Source organism: Electrona antarctica (assembly GCF_951216825.1).
Source record: "Electrona antarctica genome assembly, chromosome: 15".
NCBI lineage: Eukaryota > Metazoa > Chordata > Actinopteri > Myctophiformes > Myctophidae > Electrona > Electrona antarctica.
Genome location: NC_136796.1, coordinates 1185608 through 1193691, shown reverse-complemented (window position 1 = coordinate 1193691; position 8084 = coordinate 1185608).

The window sequence follows — 8084 nt, the reverse complement described above, 5'->3', positions numbered from 1 at the left end:
AATCATGGGTGTGAGGCTGCTCTCCAAGGACCTTGCAGGGGGATGGAGAACCTTGATTATCTTGAGTCACTTGTTTGTTTGTTTTACTGACCTTTCAGGCCCTGACGTGGCCTGTATTGATGATCCTAAATGTATTTGCATATTTACTGTTGGCTGTTGCGCCTTGCGTTGCATTTCACATGCCGTAGCATTTGTTGTCCTTTTCCTGGTACCATAATATGAACAATATTGAGTCCTCTTCATTGATCGCTTTCTTGGTGGTGACAGTTGGCACCTGTATTCATTTGGACATGATTGCATCAAGCATCATACACTATTTAACCCATTTTGGGCGGGAACCCCAATTGGTGTTTTAAACATCATTTTATAATTTAGCTATTGAAAAATAGCAGATCTGCTATTTTTGAAAAATCGTGAAAACGCGGCACAAATATATATTCTTTCACAGTTTCAGTTTTCAACTCTAATCTTTGCTTCTGGGGAGGTCCCTGGAACAGCATATTTTCAGATGGGGGGGGGGGGTCGGCGGCATATTTCATATAATTTTTGGGGTCCTTTGCATGAAATATTGAGAACCACTGATACAGATACATGAGGTTTTTCAGAAAAAATATATTTTTTTAAATTTTGACGTCAGGGCCTAAATGGGTTAACCTGACTTAATGGGTTAAACCCAAGGGGCCAGTGAGGCTATCCTCCCTAGTGGTAGGAGGAGGGACTACAGGCGGACCCGTGTATTCATGACCGGGAAACCCCGTGCAGCTGGGCTTTAACGTTGAGCGCTCGGTTGCACTTCCGCATTTGACCACCAAAATTTGGTGGTCAAATGCGGAAGTAGACGTTCTGAGACGGTACTTCCGGCAGTCTTCCGGGTGCTTCAAAACGCCACTGAGCAACTTCCACTGACATGAATAGCGGAGGGGGCGGAGCTTTGCGCCAGATCAGTCTCTATCCTTTTAATACTCTATGGTTAAACCTGATCTCTTCCTGTCGTCTTGATACAAAGGATGTAAATATAACTACAGTATGTGAAAAGGACATTTATTTTGTGATGGCGAGGCTCTCATTCTCATGGTTAAAGTGTAAACCATGTTTATTTATTTTTTATTTTTTTTTAACTTGTATGGGGTGTATGCGGGCTCAAATCTGGACAAATGTCAATATATCTCACGTTCATAGTATTGTATGCGGAAATTATCTAAAATAGCCCAAATGTAGACACGCCATTTACATGATTTTATGTGTATTCGAGAGGCGGATACATACAGTATATAAGCCTTTTTTTTGAATAATTCAACATACACTGACACCACGGCGCGTAATCAGCGCCTCAAACTGTGACTCCGCCCACCCCCTGGGGAAGTTGTGATTTGCGCTCGTTCACTGCAATGCAGTAGCGATTATCAAACGTATTTGCAATGCCATACGTTGAAATTGAAAGATCTGTTGCCCGTGGACAAGGCACGCTACCTCCGCAAGTTAGATAGCATCGGCATAGATGTTTGTCCGTATGTGATTAAGGATTGGACCAAGTTGCATTGGCAGCCATAGAAAATTCTTACCCCAGGCTAAAACCGGATGTGACGTTTTTGGGCGTTCCTCTCTAGCGTGGTGTCAGTCTATCACAGATGATTGCATCATCTGTAAGCTTTCCCAGTCTCGTATTAGCCTAACCTCGGCACTAATGTTTTGTTGTTTCACTGTTTCACAGTTCCTAAATCAGTGGCACTGACAAAACACCTGTAGGTTACTTATCAAGCCGATCTTAACCCATTTTGACCTGGGAACGATTCTACGAATGCCTTCTAAATCCTGACAGTTTTCTGAAATACCTATGTTTCTGTATCAGTGGTGCTCAATATTTCATGTCAAGGACCCCAGAAACTATTATGTAATTGGCCGCCGACCCCCATCTGAAAATATGTTGTTCCAGGGACCCAGGAGCAAAGATTTGAGTTGAAATGTTCACTCTGTAATATACTCAAAGATTTGAGGCACATTTTCATGATTTAAAAAAAATAGCAGACCTACAAGTTCATAGCGCGCCACTCGGTGGCAAGTGGCGCGCTATGAGCTTGTAGATCTGCTATTTTTCAATAGCTAAAGTATAACATAATGCTTTAAAACACCAACAGGGGTTCCCGCCCATAGACAGAGGTCTCCGTCTTATCAAAAACGCCCAACGCTCAGGACGGAGATTAATAAAAGGACGGAGATTTATTGATACCAAAACCGATCGCTCCACAGGCTGGGAGAGCCTGTTGGGCAACATTCGTCATTGTCATTTCCGGTTGGGACGTCATCGAAAATGTTCCCCCCCATTTTAGCCGATCAGATGGGCTAAGAAATGTTAGGAAGGGACTAGTGGACAAGAGGTCCAGTATAAGTCATTTTGGTTCCAATTTTGGTTCCATTTTGGTTGCATGCTGAAAATAGCCGATCTACAAGCTCACAGCGCGTCGCAGCGCGACGCGTTGTGAGCTTGTAGATCAGCTATTTTGTGTAGTGTGTAAAAACGGCATCAAGGCCCGCAAAAAATATTTTTACTAGACTAAATCTGCTGTAGATTTAGTCGACTAAAATGTTATGACATTTAGTCGACTAAAACTTAAGACTAACACTAAGACATTCCAGGTGACTAAAATGTGACTAAAACTAAATGATAACTATTCAAGAGACTACATGACTAAAACTAAAATCAAAATTTGCTGCACAAGAACAACAATGCTTGATAAGTAACTCTACGGGTGATTATCGGTGGATCACATGATTCTAAGCGGGTGGACAAAGCTGCTCTCCCTCCCTGAAACTGCTAGTTTGGGATGGCTTCGGGCTAGTAGAAGACGGGGTCTAAAAGCAAATATCAATGGGATTGGCATTTGGTATTTGAGCGGACACCGCCCCGGCGTCACTCATGGCGTTCCCCTGAGGCGTTGTGCTTTGCGAGGGCCTCGACAGACAGACTCATGGCGTTCCCCCGAGGCTGACAGACAGACAGCAGGGGAGCTAATTTAGGCACTGTGGTCTCGTGCTGACGATAAATATAGATTGTCACCTAAAGGATGTGTCACGACGCGAGGCTACGGATAATGAGCTTTACGAGGTCAAAACAATAAACAATAAGAATCAAGGAAGTGGTTTACCGCTATACTACCATCAGCAAAACTGTAAATTAACCCATTCTGGACGGGAACCCGTTTTGGTGTTTTAACTAAACATTATGTTATACTTTAGCTATTGAAAAACACAGATCTACAAGCTCCTAGCACGCTATTTTTGAAAAATCGTGAAAATGTTGCACAAATCTTTGAATATAATATTCTTTCAGAAGACTTTATTTATTTCGACATCAGGCCTAAATGGATTAAGCAATAAAATAAAAGCAATAACATAATAAAACACAGTGATTCAATCTGATAAAACTATAATGTTGTGAGTAATACATGTAAATGAGTTTGTTTGGATGAGGGCTATAGGTATATACAGAAATGAGTTTGTTTGGATGAAGGCTATAGGTATATACCTGTGAGTTTGTTTGGATGAGGGCTATAGGTATATACCTGTGAGTTTGTTTGGATGAGGGCTATAGGTATATACAGAAATGAGGTTGTTTGGATGAGGGCTATAGGTATATACAGAAATGAGTTTGTTTGGATGAGGGCTATAGGTATATACAGAAATGAGGTTGTTTGGATGAGGGCTATAGGTATATACAGAAATGAGTTTGTTTGGATGAGGGCTATAGGTATATACAGAAATGAGGTTGTTTGGATGAGGGCTATAGGTATATACAGAAATGAGGTTGTTTGGATGAGGGCTATAGGTATATACCTGTGAGTTTGTTTGGATGAGGGCTATAGGTATATACAGAAATGAGGTTGTTTGGATGAGGGCTATAGGTATATACAGAAATGAGGTTGTTTGGATGAGGGCTATAGGTATATACAGAAATGAGGTTGTTTGGATGAGGGCTATAGGTATATACAGAAATGAGTTTGTTTGGATGAGGCTATAGGTATATACAGAAATGAGTTTGTTTGGATGAGGCTATAGGTATATACAGAAATGAGTTTGTTTGGATGAGGGCTATAGGTATATACAGAAATGAGTTTGTTTGGATGAGGGCTATAGGTATATACAGAAATGAGGTTGTTTGGATGAGGGCTATAGGTATATACAGAAATGAGGTTGTTTGGATGAGGGCTATAGGTATATACCTGTGAGTTTGTTTGGATGAGGGCTATAGGTATATACATAAATGAGTTTGTTTGGATGAGGGCTATAGGTATATACAGAAATGAGGTTGTTTGGATGAGGGCTATAGGTATATACCTGTGAGTTTGTTTGGATGAGGGCTATAGGTATATACAGAAATGAGTTTGTTTGGATGAGGGCTATAGGTATATACAGAAATGAGGTTGTTTGGATGAGGGCTATAGGTATATACAGAAATGAGTTTGTTTGGATGAGGGCTATAGGTATATACCTGTGAGTTTGTTTGGATGAGGGCTATAGGTATATACAGAAATGAGTTGGTTTGGATGAGGGCTATAGGTATATACCTGTGAGTTTGTTTGGATGAGGGCTATAGGTATATACAGAAATGACAAAAACCAAAGATTGGCCGGTTTGTTTTTGTTCTTGCAAGGAATCCAAAAGGCTTGGGCGGGAACCCCTTTTGGTGTTTTAAACATTATGTTATGCTTTAGCTATTGAAAAATAGCAGATCTACAAGCTCATAGCGCGCCACCGAGTGGCGCGCTACGAGCTTGTAGGTCTGCTATTTTTGAAAAGTCGTTAAAATGTGGCGCAAATCATTGAATATAGATTTCAGAGCGAACATTTTTAACTAAAATATTTGCTTCTGGGTGGGGGGGAACTACATATTTTGAGATGGGGGTCCGGACGTGGCCCAATAGAGATAATTATGGGGGTCCTTTACATGAAAAAGGTTGAGCACCACTGACACAGAAACACGGGTTTTTCAGAATAGTTTTTTGATTTAGAAGCCTTTTTTTATCGACCTCAGTACAAAATGGGTTAATGTCCCCCGCCCCCACCGGCGTTTATATTTTTATAAATATATATATTTATATATATATATATATATATATTATATTTTTGCCTGCCTGCCTGCCTGCCTCTCTTTTTAGGGGCCTGGGTACCCCAAAATGAAAACAAAATAGCCCAAAAGAAATTCCGCCGCGCGCCCCAAGGGGGGCCCCTCAAATTTGCTCCAGCCCGGGGGCCCTCAGCAAGGTAAATCCGGCTCTGAAATGCCTCCGGTAATGCCTAAAGTTCTGGTATTGGTAACCATTGACGGCGGGAGAGACTCAGAGTAGAACCGCTGCTCCTTCGCCTGGAAAGGAGCCAGCTTAGGTGGTTCGGGCATCTGGTTAGGATGCCTCTCTAGCGTCTCCCTATGGAGGTCCTCGACGCACGTCCCACTGGGAGGAGACCCCGGGGCAGACCAAGGCGCAGATGGAGGGATTACATTGACTCACTGGCCTTGGAACGTCTTGGGATCCCCCCCCTCCCCCAGGAGGAAGTCACTAATGTTGCTCTGGAGAGGGAAGTCTGGAGCTCTCTGGTGGAGCTGTTGCCCCCGCGACCCGACTACGGATAAGCGGTTGAAGATGGATGGATGGATGGATGACGGCGAGTATATATGCAAGTCTGCGTCGATCTGACACCGATGTCATTTATCATGTGGTGATGGATCATTCATCAAGACTTTAACGGGTCGTGTAATGTCACATCAGAAAAGTTACATGGTGCCGCTTTAATAGTGAAGAGAGGAGAGAGACAGAGAAAAGGGAGTTGAAATAGCCTAGAGGTGATGAAACAATAGCATATAGATCATCGTTTCAACGTTTTAGACAGACATTTTATAGATTTGGTCAAATTGACAAAATTTGATCGATTGATGATCGCTTTGACCTTCAAAGGTGAGAGGTTTCTGTCACTTAGCAAGTAATACCACGGGAGTGTGAACCTATAGTAAGTTTGTAAGTGTCGGCGGACAGGAGTCTGTGCCAATTAGAACTATGACTCCTAACAGGAGTCATAACAGACTCCTAACAGGAGTCTGTGCCAATTAGAACTATGACTCCTAACAGGAGTCATAACAGACTCCTAACAGGAGTCTGTGCCAATTAGAACTATGCCAGTCTGTTTTTAGTTGAGTTGAAGGACAATAATTATAGCCACACATTTTAGGAATGTCTCGAGGCGAGGGGGATTCACAGGGATTCACAGGGATTCACAGAGATTTACAGAGATTCACAGAGATTCACAGGGATTCACCGAGATTCACAGAGATTCACATGGATTCACAGAGATTCACAGGGATTCACAGAGATTCACAGGGATTCACAGAGATTCACAGAGATTCACAGAGATTCACAGATATCCACAGCGGTCACAGCTGAAATAGATACAGCATTTCTATTTAAAATGCACAACACATTGTCATTGTCTCACACCCCGGGCCTCACCCAGGACAAACAAACGCTGGAGATGTTATCGACACGGTGTCTGACTAGCTCAAAGATATGAAAGCCTGACATATTATACACGGCATCATGTTATGACGAAGTATATAACCAGACTGAAGCCATGGATAACTTCTGGTACAACCTGAAGCTAAACTGGGGGACATACGTTGGTCGTGGTCGGTTAAGACTCACCCGTGTGGCTTCCATGTGTGGTTAGGTTAGGTTTCTGGTTTAACCCATTCTGGGCGGGAACCCCTTTTGGTGTTTTAACTAAGTAAGCATTATGTTCTACTTTAGCTATTGACAAATAGCAGATATACAAGCTCGTAGCACGAGTGCCGCGCTAGATCTGCTATTTTTGAAAAATCCTGAAAATGTGGTGCAAATCTTTTGAATATATATTCTTTCAAAGCGAACGTTTTTAAACTCTTAAATCTTTGCTTCTGGGGTTGGGGTCCCTGGAACAACACATTTTCAGATGGGAGTCGGCGGCCAATTACATATATTTTTGGGGGTCCTTGACATGAAAATGTTTGAGAACGACTGAAATAGAAACATAGGGTTTTTCAGAAAAGTGTCAGGATTTAGTAGAATCGTCCTCACGTCTAAATGGGTTAAGGGTTATTTAAAAAAAAATGTTGCGGCTTTCGCCTTTTTTTTATATATATTTATATTTATTTATTTATTTTTATATAGGGACAGACAGTAGGCTGACAGGAAATGGGGGAGAGAGATGGGGGAGTGACATGCAGTAAAGGCCGTCGGGATCGGGAGTCAAACCCGCGGCACACTGCCAGACTCGGGCTACCGGCCAAGGTGCCTGGACCGCTGAGCCACGGCCCAGGATGGACCGCTGAGCCACGGCCCAGGATGGACCGCTGAGCCACGGCCCAGGATGGACCGCTGAGCCACGGCCCAGGATGGATGGACAGAGGTGGATGGACCATGGATGGACCGCTGAGCCACGGCCCAGGATGGACCGCTGAGCCACGGCCCAGGATGGACCTCTGAGGCCCAGGATGGACCGCTGAGCCACGGCCCAGGATGGACCTCTGAGGCCCAGGATGGACCGCTGAGCCACGGCCCAGGATGGACCTTTGAGGCCCAGGATGGACCGCTGAGCCACGGCCCAGGATGGACCGCTGAGCCACGGCCCAGGATGGACCTCTGAGGCCCAGGATGGACCCCTGAGGCCCAGGATGGACCGCTGAGCCACGGCCCAGGATGGACCGCTGAGCCACGGCCCAGGATGGACCTCTGAGGCCCAGGATGGACCGCTGAGCCACGGCCCAGGATGGACCGCTGAGCCACGGCCCAGGATGGACCGCTGAGCCACGGCCCAGGATGGGCCGCTGAGCCACGGCCGGGTTAAGGGTTATTGATGTAACGCTATACGCACCCCAAGCTAAACTGTCATGAGATCATAATATCATGCTTATTGCCAGACATTGTGTCAGTTTTCCTCCCCTTTATCTCCTTGGTTGTTGACAGCCTCAGGGCACACGGAGCTGTTCTCTGGCGCTACCCGTCTAACCCGCTCACTAGTCAAATACCGCAACGACTAATTTGCACAGACATCCATCTAAC